Source organism: Anomaloglossus baeobatrachus, unplaced genomic scaffold (genome assembly GCF_048569485.1).
Source record: "Anomaloglossus baeobatrachus isolate aAnoBae1 unplaced genomic scaffold, aAnoBae1.hap1 Scaffold_120, whole genome shotgun sequence".
Taxonomy (NCBI): domain Eukaryota; kingdom Metazoa; phylum Chordata; class Amphibia; order Anura; family Aromobatidae; genus Anomaloglossus; species Anomaloglossus baeobatrachus.
This window is the reverse complement of record NW_027441890.1, coordinates 118,986-134,875: the sequence shown is the minus strand read 5'-3', so window position 1 is coordinate 134,875 and position 15,890 is coordinate 118,986.

Sequence of the window (15,890 nt, the reverse complement as noted above, 5' to 3'; positions counted from 1 at the left end):
CTCTATTCCTAAGCCTTGGTGTAACCCTAACCCTAGCCTTAACCCAGGACTCAACCCTAATCCTCACCTCTGACTTAACCTTAACCCCAAATACTGGGATAACCTAACTTTAACTGCTGGACAAAAGCTATTTCTAGCACCTGGTCTGACCCTAACTATTGTTTTAACTCTATTACTAACCCATGGTCTAACCCTATCCCTAGCCTTAACCCAGGACCCAACACTAATTCTCACTTCTTGCTTAATCTAAACCTTGAATTCTGGCTTAACATGGTTGAACTGCTGGACTAACCCTATTTCTAGACCTTTGTTTTAAACTAACTCCTTTTTTTACTTTATTCCTAACTCATGGTCTAACCCTAGCCTTAACCCAGGACTCAACCCTAATCCTCACCTCTGGCTTAACCCAAACCTAAACCTTAAATTCTGGGATAACCTAACTTTAACTGCTGTACTAACCCTATTTCTAGCTCATGGTCTGACCCTAACTCCTGTTTTAACTCTATTACTAACCCATGGTCTAACCCTAACCCTAGCCTTAACCCATGACCCAACCCTAATCCTCACCTATGGCTTAACCTAAACCTTAAATTCTGGATTAACCTAACTTTAACTGCTGGACTAACTCTATTTCTTGCTCCTGGTCTGACCTTAACTCCTGTTTTAACTCTATTCCTATCCCATGGTTTAACCCTAACCCTAACTTTAACCCAGGACTCAACCCTAATCCTCACCTCTGGCCTAACCCAAACTTTAACCTTAAATTCTGGGATAACCTAACTTTAACTGCTGGACTAATTCTATTTCTAGCTTGTGGTCTGACCCTAACTCCTGTTTTAACTCTATTCCTAACCCATGGTCTAACCCCAACCCTAACCTTAATCCAGGACTCAACCCTAATCCTCAACTCTGGCCTAACCCAAACCTAAACCTTAAATTCTGGGATAACCTAACTTTAACTGCTGGACTAACCCTATTTCTAGCATCTGGTCTGAACCTAACTCCTTTTTTAACTCTATTTCTAACCCATAGTCTAACCCTAACCCTAGCCTTAACCCAGGACCCAACCCTAATCCACACCTCTGACTTAACCTAAACCTTAAATACTGGGATAACTCAACTTTAACTGCTGGACTAACCCTATTTCTAGCATCTGGTCTGAACCTAACTCCTGTTTTAACTCTATTTCTAACCCATAGTCTAATCCTAACCCTAGCCTTAACCCAGGACCCAACCCTAATCCACACCTCTGACTTAAACTAAACCTTAAATACTGGGATAACCTAACTTTAACTGCTAGATTAACCCTATTTCTAGCTCCTGGTCTCACCCTAACTCCTGTTTTAACTCTAATCCTAACATCCCTGGTTTAACCCTAACCCTAGCCTTAACCCATGACCCAACCCTAATCCTCAAGTCTGGGTTAATCTAAACCCTTATATTCTGGCTTAACCTAGGTTAAAGTGCTGGAGTAACCCGATTTCTAGCCCCTAGTTTTAAAATAAGTCCTGTTTTTACTCTATTACTAACCCATGGTCTAATCCTAACCCTAGCCTTAACCCAAGACCCAACCCTAATCCTCACCACTGACTTAACCCAAACCTTAAATACTGGGATAACCTAACTTTAACTGCTGGACTAACCCTATTTTCAGCTCCTGGTCTGACCCTAACTCCTGTTTTAACTCGAATCCTAACCCATGGTCTAACCCTAACCCTAACCTTAACCCAGGACCCAACTCTAATCCTCACCTCTTGCTTAATCTAAACCTTAAATTCTGGCTTAACCTAGATTAAACTGCTGGACTAACCCAATTTCTATCCCCTAGTTTTAAACTAACTCCTGTTTGTACTCTATTCCTAACCCATGGTCTAACCCTAACCCTAGCCTTAATCCAGGACTCAACCCTAATCCTCACCTCGGGCCTAACCCAAACCTAAACCTTAAATTCTGGATTAACCTAACTTTAACTGCTGGACTAACCCTATTTCTAGCTCCTGGTCTGACCCTAAATCCTTTTTTAACTCTATTACTAACCCATGGTCTAACCTAACCCTAGCCTTAACCCAGGACCCAACTCTATTCCTCACCTCTGGCTTAACCCAAACGTAAACCTTAAATTCTGGGATAACCTAACTTTAACTGCTGGAATAACCCTGCTTCTAGCTCTTGGTCTGACTGTAACTCCTGTTTTAGCTCTATACCTAACCCATGGTCTAACCCTAACCCTAGCCTTAACCCAGGGCCCAACCCTAATCCTCACCTTTGACTTAACCTAAACCTTAAATACTGTGATAACCTAACTTTAACTGCCAGACTAACTATATTTCTAGCTCCTGGTCTGACCCTAACTCCTGTTCTAACTCTATTCATAACCCATGGTCTAACCCTAACCCTAGCCTTAACTTAGGACCCAACCCTATTTCTCACCTCTGTCTTAACTGAAACCTTAAATTCTGGCTTAACCTAGGTTAAACTGCTGGACTAACCCTATTAATAGCCAATAGTTTTATACTAACAACTGTTTTTTCTCTATTCCTAACCCATGGTCTAACCCTATCCTTAGCTTTAACCCAGGACTCAACCCTAATCCTCACCTTTGGCCTAACCCAAACCTAAATTTTAAATGCTGGGATAACATAACTTTAACTGCTGGACTAACCCTATTTCTAGCTCGTGGTCTGACCCTAACTCCTGTTTTAACTCTATTACTAACCCATGGTCTAACGCTAACCCTAGCCTTAACCCAGGACCCAACCATAATCCTCACCTCTGGCTTAACCTAAACCTTAAATTCTGACTTAACCAAAGTTTAACTGCTGGACTAACCCTATTTCTAGCCCCTGTTCTGACCCTAACTCCTGCTTTAACTCTATTCCTAACCCATGATGTAACCCTAACCCTAGCCTTAACCAGGGACCCAACACTAATCCTCACCTCTGTCTTAAACTAAACCTTAAATTCTGGCTTAAACTATGTAAAACTGCTGGAATAACCCTATTTCTAGCCCCTAGTTTTAATCCAACTCCTGTTTTTACTCAATTCCTAACCCATGGTTTAACCCTAACCTTAGCCTTAACCCCTTAACGACCGCCGATACGCCTTTTAACGGCGACAAATTAGGGTACTTCTTCCGATCCACCGCTTTTTAACGGCGGTCGGAAAAAAGGGTCTAGCGCCCCCCAGAGTCAGAAAATTTCCGGGGTCTCAGCTGCCGGGGGTAGCTGAGACCCTGGAGATCATGATTCTGGCCGTTTTTTCCGGTCCCGGCTTACCTGATGACCGGTATACACCGTATACAGATGATCAGGTTACAGTAAATGACCGCGCCGGTAAAAAATCATTTATCTCCCATCTGGCATAAACAAACATGTCAGATGGGAGATAAATCTCCTCCCCCGGTCCTTTCGGGTCCCCCGGTGTCGCTAAAGTGTCCCCCCACCCCCCCTTCCTCCCGAAAATCTAACATGGCGCTGCACATACCGGCGCGCACAGCAGCGCGCCGGCCGCATTTCACCCTTTCCTATGGTTTCTGTCGCATGTGCTAAGACACATACAACAGAAACCTGCTCCCCAGGCCCTGCCAAGTCACCCCCTATCCCCACCTCGGTGTTCCCCGGTGTCCCCCGTACCTGTCAGCTCTGATCCCCCGCGGCCCCCTCCTCCTTCACAGTGCATGCCGGTCACACGTGCAGAGCGCGGCTGTCAGCTTCCTGTGTCTGTGACTCAGATGCTGGCTGCTGCTGCTTGCACAGAGTCTGTAGCTATGACCCGGGGAGGGTGGGTGCAAATTCTTTGCACCCACTCTCCTCAAATGGATGGTCTGCACTCCTAGAAAATGGGGGATACGTTCCCTGAACGTGCCCCCCATATTCTAGAAGGTCCAGAATCGCCGCGGGACTTTCACAATGGATTACAGCAGGGACTTGATTTTTTTTTTTTTTCTTTTCAATAAATTGGCCAAAGAGGGAATGTTTTTGGGGAGTGTTTTTTCAAATACATTTTTTTTTGTTGTCAATTTTTTTTTATTATTACTGTCAATTAGTTATGTCTGGTATCTGATAGACGCCGTGACATAACTAATTGCTGGGCTTGATGCCAGGTGACATTACACATCTGGTATCAACCCCATTTATTACCCCGTTAGCCACCGCACCAGGGCGCGGGATGAGTTGGGGCGAAGCGCCAGGATTGGCGCATCTGATGGATGCGCCACTTCTGGGGCGGCTGCGGCCTGCTATTTTCAGGCTGGGAAGAGTCCAATAACCATGGCTCTTCCCACCCTGAGAATACCAGACCCCAGCTGTCAGCTTCACCTTGACTGGTGATCTAATTTGGGGGGACCCTACGTTTGTTTTTTTTTAAAAATTATTTATTTATAAATAATTAAAAAAAAAACAACAGCTTGGGGAGCCCTCCAAATTGATCACCAGCCAAGGTGAAGCTGTCAGCTGTGGTTTGCAGGCTACAGCTGTCTGCTTTACCCTAGCTGGCTATCAAAAATAGGGGGGACCCCACGTCATTTATTTTAATTATTTTTTTTCTTTTTGGGCTAAATACAAGGCTAGGCACCCTTTAGTGCCACATGAAAGGCACTAAAGGGCGCCAGCTTAGAATTTGCAGGGGGGTGGGACGTTATATATGTTTGACATCTATCCATTCATCCATTGTAGCATTTTAGGCTATGTGCCCACAATCAGGGTTTGCAGCGTTTTGGGCGCAGAGTGTTTTCCCTGCGTCCATAACGCTGCGTTGTGCAGTAGAAGCACAGTGGAAGGATTTTTAGAAATCCCATGCCCACTGTGCTTCTTTTCTCCGCAGCATAAACCGACCTGTGGTGCAGCTTCCCGAGCCTCAGCATGTCAATTTATGCTGCGGAGATGAGTGTTCTCTGCAGGTAGCATAGCGCTCCACAGCAGCCTGAACCCAAATCGTGGGCATGGGCAGCTGCGTTCTCCCGTGGACAACACTCACATCTCTGCAGGAAGGCTGACACTGTGTACTGGACACCGTGTCGCTGGATCATGGCCACATAGCCTAAAAGTGAGAAATTTGTTGCTACAGCAACATTTTTGTGAAGTACCTGTGGATTTAAAATGCTTACTATACTCCTGAATAAAATCCTTGAGGGGTCCAGTTTCCAAAATGGAGTCACTTGTGGGGGGTTTCTAATGTATAGGTAACCAAGAGGCCCTGCTAATGTGACATGGTGCGCGCAATTTATTTCAACTTTTCCAAAATTCAAATGGTGCTCCTTCCATTCCAAGCCCTCCCATATATCCAAACAGAGGTTTTTGGCCACATATGGGGTATCCCTGCGCTCACAAGAAATTGGATAACAACCTGTGGGGTCCACGTTTTGTTGTTGCCTCTTGAAAAAGTGAGAAATGTGATGCTAAAGAAACATTTTTGTGAAAAAAATGAAAATGTTCAATATGGCAACCTAAGCTTATCAAATTCTGTGAAGTATTCGTGGATTAAAAATGCTCAATATACACCTAGATAAAAGCCTTGAGGTTTCATGATTCCAGAATGGGGTCACTTGTGGGGGGCCTCCACTGTTTAGGCACTTTAGGGGCTTTCCAAATGCGACATAGCGTCCACTAATTATTCCAGCCAAATGTTCAGTCAAATTGCACTCCTTCCCTTCCAAGAACTGCCGTGTGCCCAAACAGTTGATTTCCACCACATATAAGATATCACCAAACTCAGGAGAAATTGCAGAATACATTTCATGGTGATTTTTTCCTGTTACCCTTGTGAAAAAAAGCTACCTGGTTGAAGTAACAATTTTGTGGTAAAAGTTTATTTTTTTATTTTCATGGCTCAACGTTATAGTGAAGCACCTGGGGGTTCAGGGTACTCACCAAACATCTAGATAAATTCCTTGAGAGGCCTAGTTTCCAATATGGGGTCACTTGTGGTGGTTTTTTGCTGTTTACGTACCTTAGGGGTCCTCCAAATGCAACATGGTGCCCGCAATCTTTTTCAGCCAAATTTCCTTTCCAAAATTCAAATATTGCTCCTTTCGTTCCAAGCCCTCCCATTTGTCCAAACAAAGGTTTCAGACCACATGTGAGGTATCACCGCGCTCATAAAAAAGTGGGTAACAAACATTTTGGTCAAATTTTTGGAATTACCTCTTGAAAAAGTGAGAGAATTGATGCTAAAGCAACATTTTTGAGAAAAAAATTACAATTTTCAATATGACAAAGTAACGTTATCAAAATCTGTGAAGTACCTGTGGGTCCAAAATGCTCAGTATACCCCTCGATAGAAGCCTTAAGGGGTCTAGTTTCCAAAATGGGGTCACTTGAGGGGAGTTCTTGCTGTTTAGGTACCTTAGGGGATCTGTAAAAGCAACATGGTGCCCGCAATCTGTTTCAGCCAATTTTGCTTTCCAAAATTCAAATATTGCTCCTTTCATTCCGAGCTCTCCCATTTACCCAAACAAAGGTTTCTGACCACATGTGGGGTATTGGCGCGCTCATAAGAAAGTGGGTATCAAAGTGTGAGGTCCAATTTTTGGTGTTACCTCTTGAAAAAGTGAGAGAATTGATGCTAAAGCAACATTTTTGAGAAAAAAATTACAATTTTCAATATGACAAAGTAACGTTATCAAAATCTGTGAAGTACCTGTGGGTCCAAAATGCTCAGTATACCCCTTGATAGAAGCCTTAAGGGGTCTAGTTTCCAAAATGGGGTCACTTAAGGGGGGTTCCTGCTTTTTAGGTACCTTAGGGGATCTGTAAAAGCAACATGGTGCCCGCAATCTGTTTCAGCCAACTTTGCTTTCCAAAATTCAAATATTGCTCCTTTCATTCCGAGCTCTCCCATTTACCCAAACAAAGGTTTCTGACCACATGTAGGGTATTGGCACGCTCATAAGAAAGTGGGTAACAAAGTGTGAGGTCCAATTTTTGGTGTTACCTCTTGAAAAAGTAAGAAAATTAGTGCTAAAGTAACATTTTTAGGTAAAATGTTAATTGTTATTTTTTTTCATTCCACATTACTTTAGTTCCTGTGAAGCACCTGAAGAGTTAATAAACTTCTTGAATGAGGTTTTGAGTACCTTGAGGGGTGCAGGTTTTAGAATGGTGTCACTTTTGGGTATTTTCTGTCACCCAGGCCTTTCAAAGTCACATCAAATGGGATGTGGTCCCTAAAAAAATGGTTTTGTAAATTTTGTTGAAAAAATGGGAAATTGCTGATGAACTTTGAGCCCTTCTAACTTCCTAACCCCAAAACATTTTGTTTCAAAAATTGCGCTGATCTAAAGTAGACAAGTGGGAAATGTTATTTATTAACTATTTTGTGTGACATAACTCTCCGATTTATGGGCATAAAAATTAAAAGTTTGAAACTTGCAAAATTTTTAATTTTTTTGTCAAATTTCAGATTTTTTCACAAATAAAATAAAAAAAATCATCCTAAATTTACCTCTAACATGAAGCCCAATATGTCACAAAAAAACATTCTCAGAATCACCGGGATCCATTGAAGCGTTCCAGAGTTATAACCTTATAAAGTGACACTGGTCAAAATTGCAAAAAATGGCCTGGGCATTAAGTACAAAACTGGCTTCGTCCTTAAGGGGTTAAACCTGGACTCATCCTCACCTCTGGCCTAACCCAAACCTAAACCTTAAATTCTGGGATAACCTAACTTTAACAGCTGGACTAACCCTATTTCTAGCTCCTGGTCTGACCCTAAATCCTTTTTTAACTCTATTACTAACCCATGGTCTAACCTAACCCTAGCCTTAACCCAGGACCCAACTCTATTCCTCACCTCTGGCTTAACCTAAACCTTAAATTCTGGATTAACCTAAGTTTAACTGCTGGACTAACCCTATTTCTAGTCATTGTTCTTACCCTAACTCCTGCTTTAATTCTATTCCTAACCCTTGGTGTAACCCTAACCCTAGTATTAGCCCAGGACCCAACCCTAATCCCCACCTCTGACTTAACCTAAACCTTAAATACTAGGATAACTTATCTTTAACTGCTTGACTAACCCTATTTCTATCTCCTAGTCTGACCCTAACTCCTGTTTTAACTCTTTTCCTAACCCATGGTCTAACCCTAACCCTTGCCTTAACCCAGGACCCAACTCTAATCCTCACCTCTTGCTTAATCTAAACTTTAAATTCTAGCTTAACCTAGGTTAAACTGCTGGACTAACCCTGTTTCTAGCCCCTAGTTTTAAACTAACTCCTGTTTTTACTCTATTCCTAACCCATGGTCTAACCCTAACCCTAGCCTTAACCCAGCTCCCAACCATAATCCTCACCTTTGACTTAACCTAAACCTTAAATAATAGGATAATCTAACTTTAACAGCCAGACTACTTATATTTCTAGCTCCTGGTCTGACCATAACTCCTGTTCTAACTCTATTCATAACCCATGGTCTAACCCTAACCCTAGCCTTAACTCAGTACCCAACCCTAATTTTCACCTCTGTTTAACCGAAACCTTAAATTCTGGCTTAACCTAGATTAAACTGCTGGACTAACCCTATTAATAGCCAATAGTTTTATACTAACAACTGTTTTTTCTCTATTCCTAACCCATGGTCTAACCCTAACCTTAGATGTAACCCAGGACTCAACCCTAATCCTCACCTTTGGCCTAACCCAAACCTAAATTTTAAATTCTGGGATAGCATAAATTTAACTGCTGGACTAACCCTATTTCTAGCTCGTGGTCTGACCCTAACTCCTGTTTTAACTCTATTACTACCCCATGGTCTAACCCTAACCCTAGCCTTAACCCAGGACGCAACCATAATCCTCACCTCTGGCTTAACCTAAATTTTAAATTCTGGGATAACATAACTTTAACTGCTGGACTAACCCTATTTCTAGCTCGTGGTCTGACCCTAACTCCTGTTTTAACTCTATTACTAACCCATGATGTAACCCTAACCCAAGCCTTAACCAGGGACCCAACCCTAATCCTTACCTCTGTCTTAAACTAAACCTTAAATTCTGGATTAAACTATGTAAAACTGCTGGAATAACAATATTTCAAGCCCCTAGTTTTAAACTAACTCCTGTTTGTACTCAATTCCTAACCCATGGTTTAACCCTAACCTTAGCCTTAAACCTGGACTCATCCCTCATCCTAAGTTCTGGCCTAACCCAAACCTAAACCTTAAATTCTTGGATAACCTAACTTTAGCAGCTGGACTAACCCTATTTCTAATTCCTGGTCTGACCCTAACTCCTGTTTTAACTCTATTCCTAACCCATAGTCTAACCCTAACCCTAGCGGTAACCCAGGACCCAACCCTAATCCACACCTCTGACTTAACCTAAACCTTAAATACTGGGATAATCTAAGTTTAACTGCTGGACTAACCCCTATTCTAGCTCCTGGTCTGACCCTAACTCCTGTTTTAACTCTATTCCTAACCCATGGTCTAACCCTAACCCTAGTCTTAACCCAGGACCGTACCCTAATCCTCACCTCTGACTTAACCTAAACCTTAAATTCTGGGATAACCTAACTTTAACTGCTGGACTAACCCTATTTCTAGCTCATGGCCTTACCGTAACTCTTGTTTTTATTCTATTACTAACCCATGGTCTAATCCTAATCCTAGCCTTAACCCAGGACCCAACCCTAATCCTCACCTCTGACTTAACCTAAACCTTAAATACTGGGATAACCTAACTTTAACTGCTGGACTAACCCAATTTCTATCCCCTAGTTTTAAACTAACTCCTGTTTTTACTCTATTCCTAACCCATGGTCTAACCCTAACCCTAGCCTTAACCCAGGACTCAACCCTAATCCTCACCTCTGGCTTAACCCAAACCTAAACCTTAAATACTGGAATAACCTATCTTTAACTGCTGGACTAACCCTATTTCTAGCTCCTGGTCTGACCCTAACTCCTGCTTTAACTCTATTCCTAACCCATGGTGTAACCCTAACCCTAGCCTTAATCCAGGACTCAACCCTAATCCTCACCTCGGGCCTAATTCAAACCTAAACCTTAAATTCTGGATTAACCTAACTTTAACTGCTGGACTAACCCTATTTCTAGCTCCTGGTCTGACCCTAAATCCTTTTTTAACTCTATTTCTAACCCATGGTCTAACCTAACCATAGCCTTAACCCAGGACCCAACTTTATTCCTCACCTCTGGCTTAACCTAAACCTTAAATTCTGGCTTAACCTAAGTTTAACTGCTGGACTAACCCTATTTCTAGTCACTGTTCTTACCCTAACTCCTGCTTTAACTCTATTCCTAACCCTTGGTGTAACCCTAACCCTAGCCTTAGCCTAGGACCCAACCCTAATCCCCACCTCTGACTTAACCTAAACCCTAAATTCTGGGATAACCTAACTTTAACTGCTGGACTAACCCTAATTCTTTCACCTGGTCTGACCCTAACTCCTGTTTTAATTCTATTTCTAACCCATGGTCTAACCCTAACCCTAGCCTTAACCCAGGACCCAACTCTTATTCTCACCTCTTGCTTAATCTAAACCTTAAATTCTGGCTTAACCTAGGTTAAACTGCTGGACTAACCCTATTTCTAGCCATTAGTTTTAAATTAACTCCTGTTTTTACTCTATTCCTAACCCATGGTCTAACCCTAACCCTAGCCTTAACCCAGGGCCCAACCCTAATCCTCACCTCTAACTTAACCTAAACCTTAAATACTAGGATAACTTATCTTTAACTGCTTGACTAACCCTATTTCTATCTCCTAGTCTGACCCTAACTCCTGTTTTAACTCTTTTCCTAACCCATGGTCTAACCCTAACCCTAGCCTTAACCAAGGGCCCAACCCTAATCCTCACCTCTGGCTTAACCCAAACCTAAACCTTAAATACTGGAATAACCTATCTTTAACTGCTGGACTAACCCTATTTCTAGCTCCTGGTCTGACCTTAACTCCTGCTTTAACTCTATTCCTAACCCATGGTGTAACCCTAACCCTAGCCTTAATCCAGGACTCAACCCTAATCCTCACCTCAGGCCTAATTCAAACCTAAACCTTAAATTCTGGATTAACCTAACTTTAACTGCTGGACTAACACTATTTCTAGCTCCTAGTCTGACCCTAAATCCTTTTTCAACTCTATTACTAACCCATGGTCTAACCTAACCATAGCCTTAACCCAGGACCCAACTCTATTCCTCACCTCTGGCTTAACCTAAACCTTAAATTCTGGCTTAACCTAAGTTTAACTGCTGGATTAACCCTATTTCTAGCTACTGGTCTGACCCTAACTCCTGTTTTAACTCTATTCCTAACCCATGGTCTAACCCTAACCCTAGCCGTAACCCAGGACCCAACCCTAATCCTCACCTCTGACTTTATTTAAACCTTAAATACTAGGATAACCTAACTTTAACTGCTGGACTAACCCTATTTCTAGCTACTGGTCTGACCCTAACTCCTGTTTTAACTCTATTCCTAACCCATGGTCTAACCCTAGTTTTAACCCCGGACCCAACCCTAATCCTCACATCTGACTTAACCTAAACCTTAAATACTGGGATAACCTAGGTTAAGCTGCTGGACTAACCCTATTTCTAGCTCGTGATCTGACCCTAACTTCTGTTTTAACTCTATTCCTAGCCCATGGTCTAACCCTAACCCTAGCATTACCCCGGACCCAACCCTAATCCTCACCTCTTACTTAACCTAAACCTTAAATACTGGGATAACTTAACTTTAACTGCTGAACAAAACCTATTTCTAGCTCCCGGTCTGACCCTAACTCCTGTTTTAACTCTATTCCTAACCTATGGTCCAACTCTAACCCAAGCCTTAACCCAGGACCCAACCCTAATCCTCACCTCTGACTTAACAAAACTCTAAATACTGGGATAACCTAACTTTAACTAATGGACTAACCCTATTTCTAGGTCCTGGTCTGACCCTAAATCCTGTTTTAACTCTATTCCTAACCCATGGTCTAATTCAAACCCTAGACTTAACCCAGGACCCAACTCTAATCCTCACCTCTGGCTTAATCTAAACCTTAAATTCTGGCTTAACCTAGGTTAAACAGCTGGACTAACCCTATTTCTAGCATTTAGTTTTAAACTAACTCCTGTTTTTACTCTATTTTTAACCCATGGTCTAACCCTAACCCTTACCTTAACCCAGGACTTACCCAACCTTAATCCTCACCTCTGGCCTAACCCAAACCTAAACCTTAAATTCTGGGATAACTTAACTTTAGCTGCTGGACTAACCCTATTTCTAGCTCATGGTCTGACCCTAACTCCAGTTTTATATCTATTCCTAACCCACGGTCTAACCATACCTCTAGCCTAAAGCCAGGACCCAACCCTAATCACCTCTGGCTTAACCTAAACTTTAAATTCTGGCTTAACCTAAGATTAACTGCTGAACTAACCCTATTTCAAGCCCTTTGTCTGATCCTTACTCCTTTTTTTAACTGTACTCCTAACCCATGGTGTAACCCTAACCCTAGCCTTAACCCAGGACGCAACCCTAATTCTCACCTCTGGCTTAACCTAAACCTTAAATGCTCTGATAAGCTAACTTTAACTGCTGGACTAACCCTATTTCTAGCTCCTGGTCTGACTCTAACTCCTGTTTTAACTCTATTCCTAACCCATGGTCTAACCCTAACACCAGCCTTAACCCAAGACCCAACCCTAATCCTCACCTCTGGCTTAACCTAAACCCTAAATACTGGGATTACCTAACTTTAACTGCTGGACTAACCCTAATTCTAGCTCGTGGTCTGACCCTAACTCCTGTTTTAACTCTATTCCTAACCTTTGGTCTAACCCTAACCCAAGCCTTAACCCAGGACCCAACCCTAATCCTCACCTCTGACTTAACCCAAAACTTAAATACTGGGATAACCTAACTTTAACTGCTGGACTAACCTATTTCTAGCTCCTGGTCTGACCCTAACTCCTGTTTTAACTCTATTCCTAACCCATGGTCTAACCCTAAATCTAGACTTAACCCAGGACCCAACTCTAATCCTCATCTCTGGCTTAATCTAAACCTTAAATTCTGGCTTAACCTAGGTTAAAAAGCTGGACTAACCCTATTTCTAGCATTTAGTTTTAATCTAACTCCTGTTTTTACTCTATTTTTAACCCATGGTCTAACCCTAACCCTAGCCTTAACCCAGAACTTAACCCTAATCCTCACCTCTGGCCTAACCCAAACCTAAACCTCAAATTCTGGAATAACCTAACTTTAGCTGCTGGACTAACCCTATTTCTAGCTCATGGTCTGACCCTAACTCCTGTTTTATATCTATTACTAACCCATGGTCGAACCATAACTCTAGCCTAAACCCAGGACCCAACCCTAATCATCACCTGTGGCTTATCCTAAACCTTAAATTCTGGCTTAACCTAAGTTTAACTGCTGGCCTAACCCTATATGAAGCCCCTGGTCTGACCCTAACACCTGCTTTAACTCTACTCCTAACTCATGGTGTAACCCTAACCCTAGCCTTAACCCAGGACCCAACCCTAATTCTCACCTCTGTCTTAACCTAAACCTTAAATACTGGATAACTTTAAAAGGTAACCTAACCCTATTTCTAGCTCCTGGTCTGATCCTAACTCCTGTTTTAACTCTATTCCTAACCCATGGTCTAACCCTAACCCTATCCTTAACCCAGGACCCAACTCTAATCCTCACCTCTGACTTAACCTAAACCTTAAATACTGGGATAACCTAAATTTAACTGCTGGACTAACCCTATTTCTAGCTCCTGGTCTGACTCTAAGTCCTGTTTTAACTCTATTCCTAACCCATGGTCTAACCCTAACCCCAGCATTAACCCAGGACCCAAACCTAATCCTCACCTCTGGCTTAACTTAAACCTTAAATACTGGGATAACCTAACTTTAACTGCTGGACTAACCCTATTTCTAGCTCCTGGTGTGACTCTTACTCCTGTTTTAACTCTATTCCTAACCTATGGTCTAACCCTAACCTCAGCCTTAACCCAAGACCCAACCCCAATCCTCACCTCTGGCTTAACCTAAACCTTAATTTCTTGCTTAACCTAAGTTTAACTGCTAGACTAAAGCTTTTTCTAGCTCCTGGTCTGAAATTAACTCCTGCTTTAACTCTATCCCTAACCGATGGTGTATCCCTAACCCTAGCCTGAACCAAGGACCCAACCCTAATTCTCACCTCTGAATTATCCTAAACCTTAAATACTGAAATAACCTAACTTTAACTGCTGGACTCAACCTATTTCTAGCCCCTAATCTGACCCTAACTCCTGCTTTAACTCTATTCCTAACCCATGGTCCAACCCCACCCCTAGCCTTAACCTAATACTCATCCCTAATCTTCACCTCTGGCCTAACCTAAATCTTAAATTCTGGGATAACCTAACTTTAACTGCTGGACTAACCCTATTTCTAGCTCTTGGTCTGACCCTAACTCCTGTTTTAACTCTATTCCTAACCCATGGTCCAACCCCACCCCTAGCCTTAGCCTAAGACTCATCCCTAATCTTCACCTCTGGCCTAACCTAAATCTTAAATTCTGGGATAACCTAACTTTAACTGCTGGACTAACCCTATTTCTAGCTCTTGGTCTGACCCTAACTCCTGTTTTAACTCTATTCCTAACCCATGGTCCAACCCCACCCCTAGCCTTAACCTAAGACTCATCCCTAATTCTCACCTCTGGCTTAACCTAAAACTTAAATTTTGGCTTAACCTAGGTTAAACTGCTGGACTTACCCTATTTCTAGCCCATGGTCTGACCCTAACTCATGCTTTAACTCTATTCCTAACCCATGGTGTAACCTTAACCTTAGCCTTAACCCAGGACTCAACCCTAATCCTCACCTCTGGCCTAACCCAAACCTAAACCTTAAATTCTGGGATAAGCTAACTTTAATTGCTGGACTAACCCTATTTCTAGCTCCTGGTCTGACCCTAACTCCTGTTTTAACTCTATTACTAACCCATGGTCTAACCCTAGCCTCAACCCAGGACCCAACCCTAATCCTCACCTCTGGTTTAACCTTAGTCTTAAATTCTGGCTTAACCTAACTTTAACTGCTGGACTAACCTTATTTCTAGCTCCTTCTCTGACCATAACTCCTGTTTTAACTCTATTCCCAACCCATGGTCTAACCCTAGCCTTAACCCAGGACCCAGCCCTAATCCTCAACCCCTGTGGCTTAACCTAAACCTTAAATACTGGGATAACTTAACTTTAATTGCTGGACTAACCTTATTTAAAGCTCTTGGTCTGACCCTAGCTGCTGTTTTAACACTATTACTAACCTATGGTCTAACCCTAACCCTAGCCTTAACCCAGGACCCAATCCCAATCCTCACCTCTGGCTTAACCTATACCTTAAATTCTGGCTTAACCTAAGTTTAACTGCTGGACTAACCCTATTTCTAACCCATCGTGTAACCCTAACCCTAGCCTTAACCCAGGACCCAACCCTAATTCTCACCCCTGTCTTAACCTAAACCTTAAATACTGGAATAACTTAACTTTAACTGCTAATCTAACCCTATTTCTAGCTCTTGGTCTGACCCTAACTCCTGTTTTAACTCTATTCTTATCCCATGGTCTAATCCTTACCCTAGCCCTAACCCAGGACCCAACCCTAATCCTCACCTCTGACTTAACCTAAACCTTAAATTCTGGAATAACCTAACTTTAACTGCTGTACTAACTAGAGATGAGCAAACTGGTCGCGGTTCAGCTCGAGGTCGGTTCGCCGAACGGAGCTCCTGTTCGAGTTCGGTTCGTAGAACATTCGACGAACCGAACTCGAACCAATAGGCTATAATGGGAGGCAATCACAAACACATAAAAATGCATTATAAATGTACACATACAGTTAATAAACATTGCCATAACACTTACCGGTCCCCGCG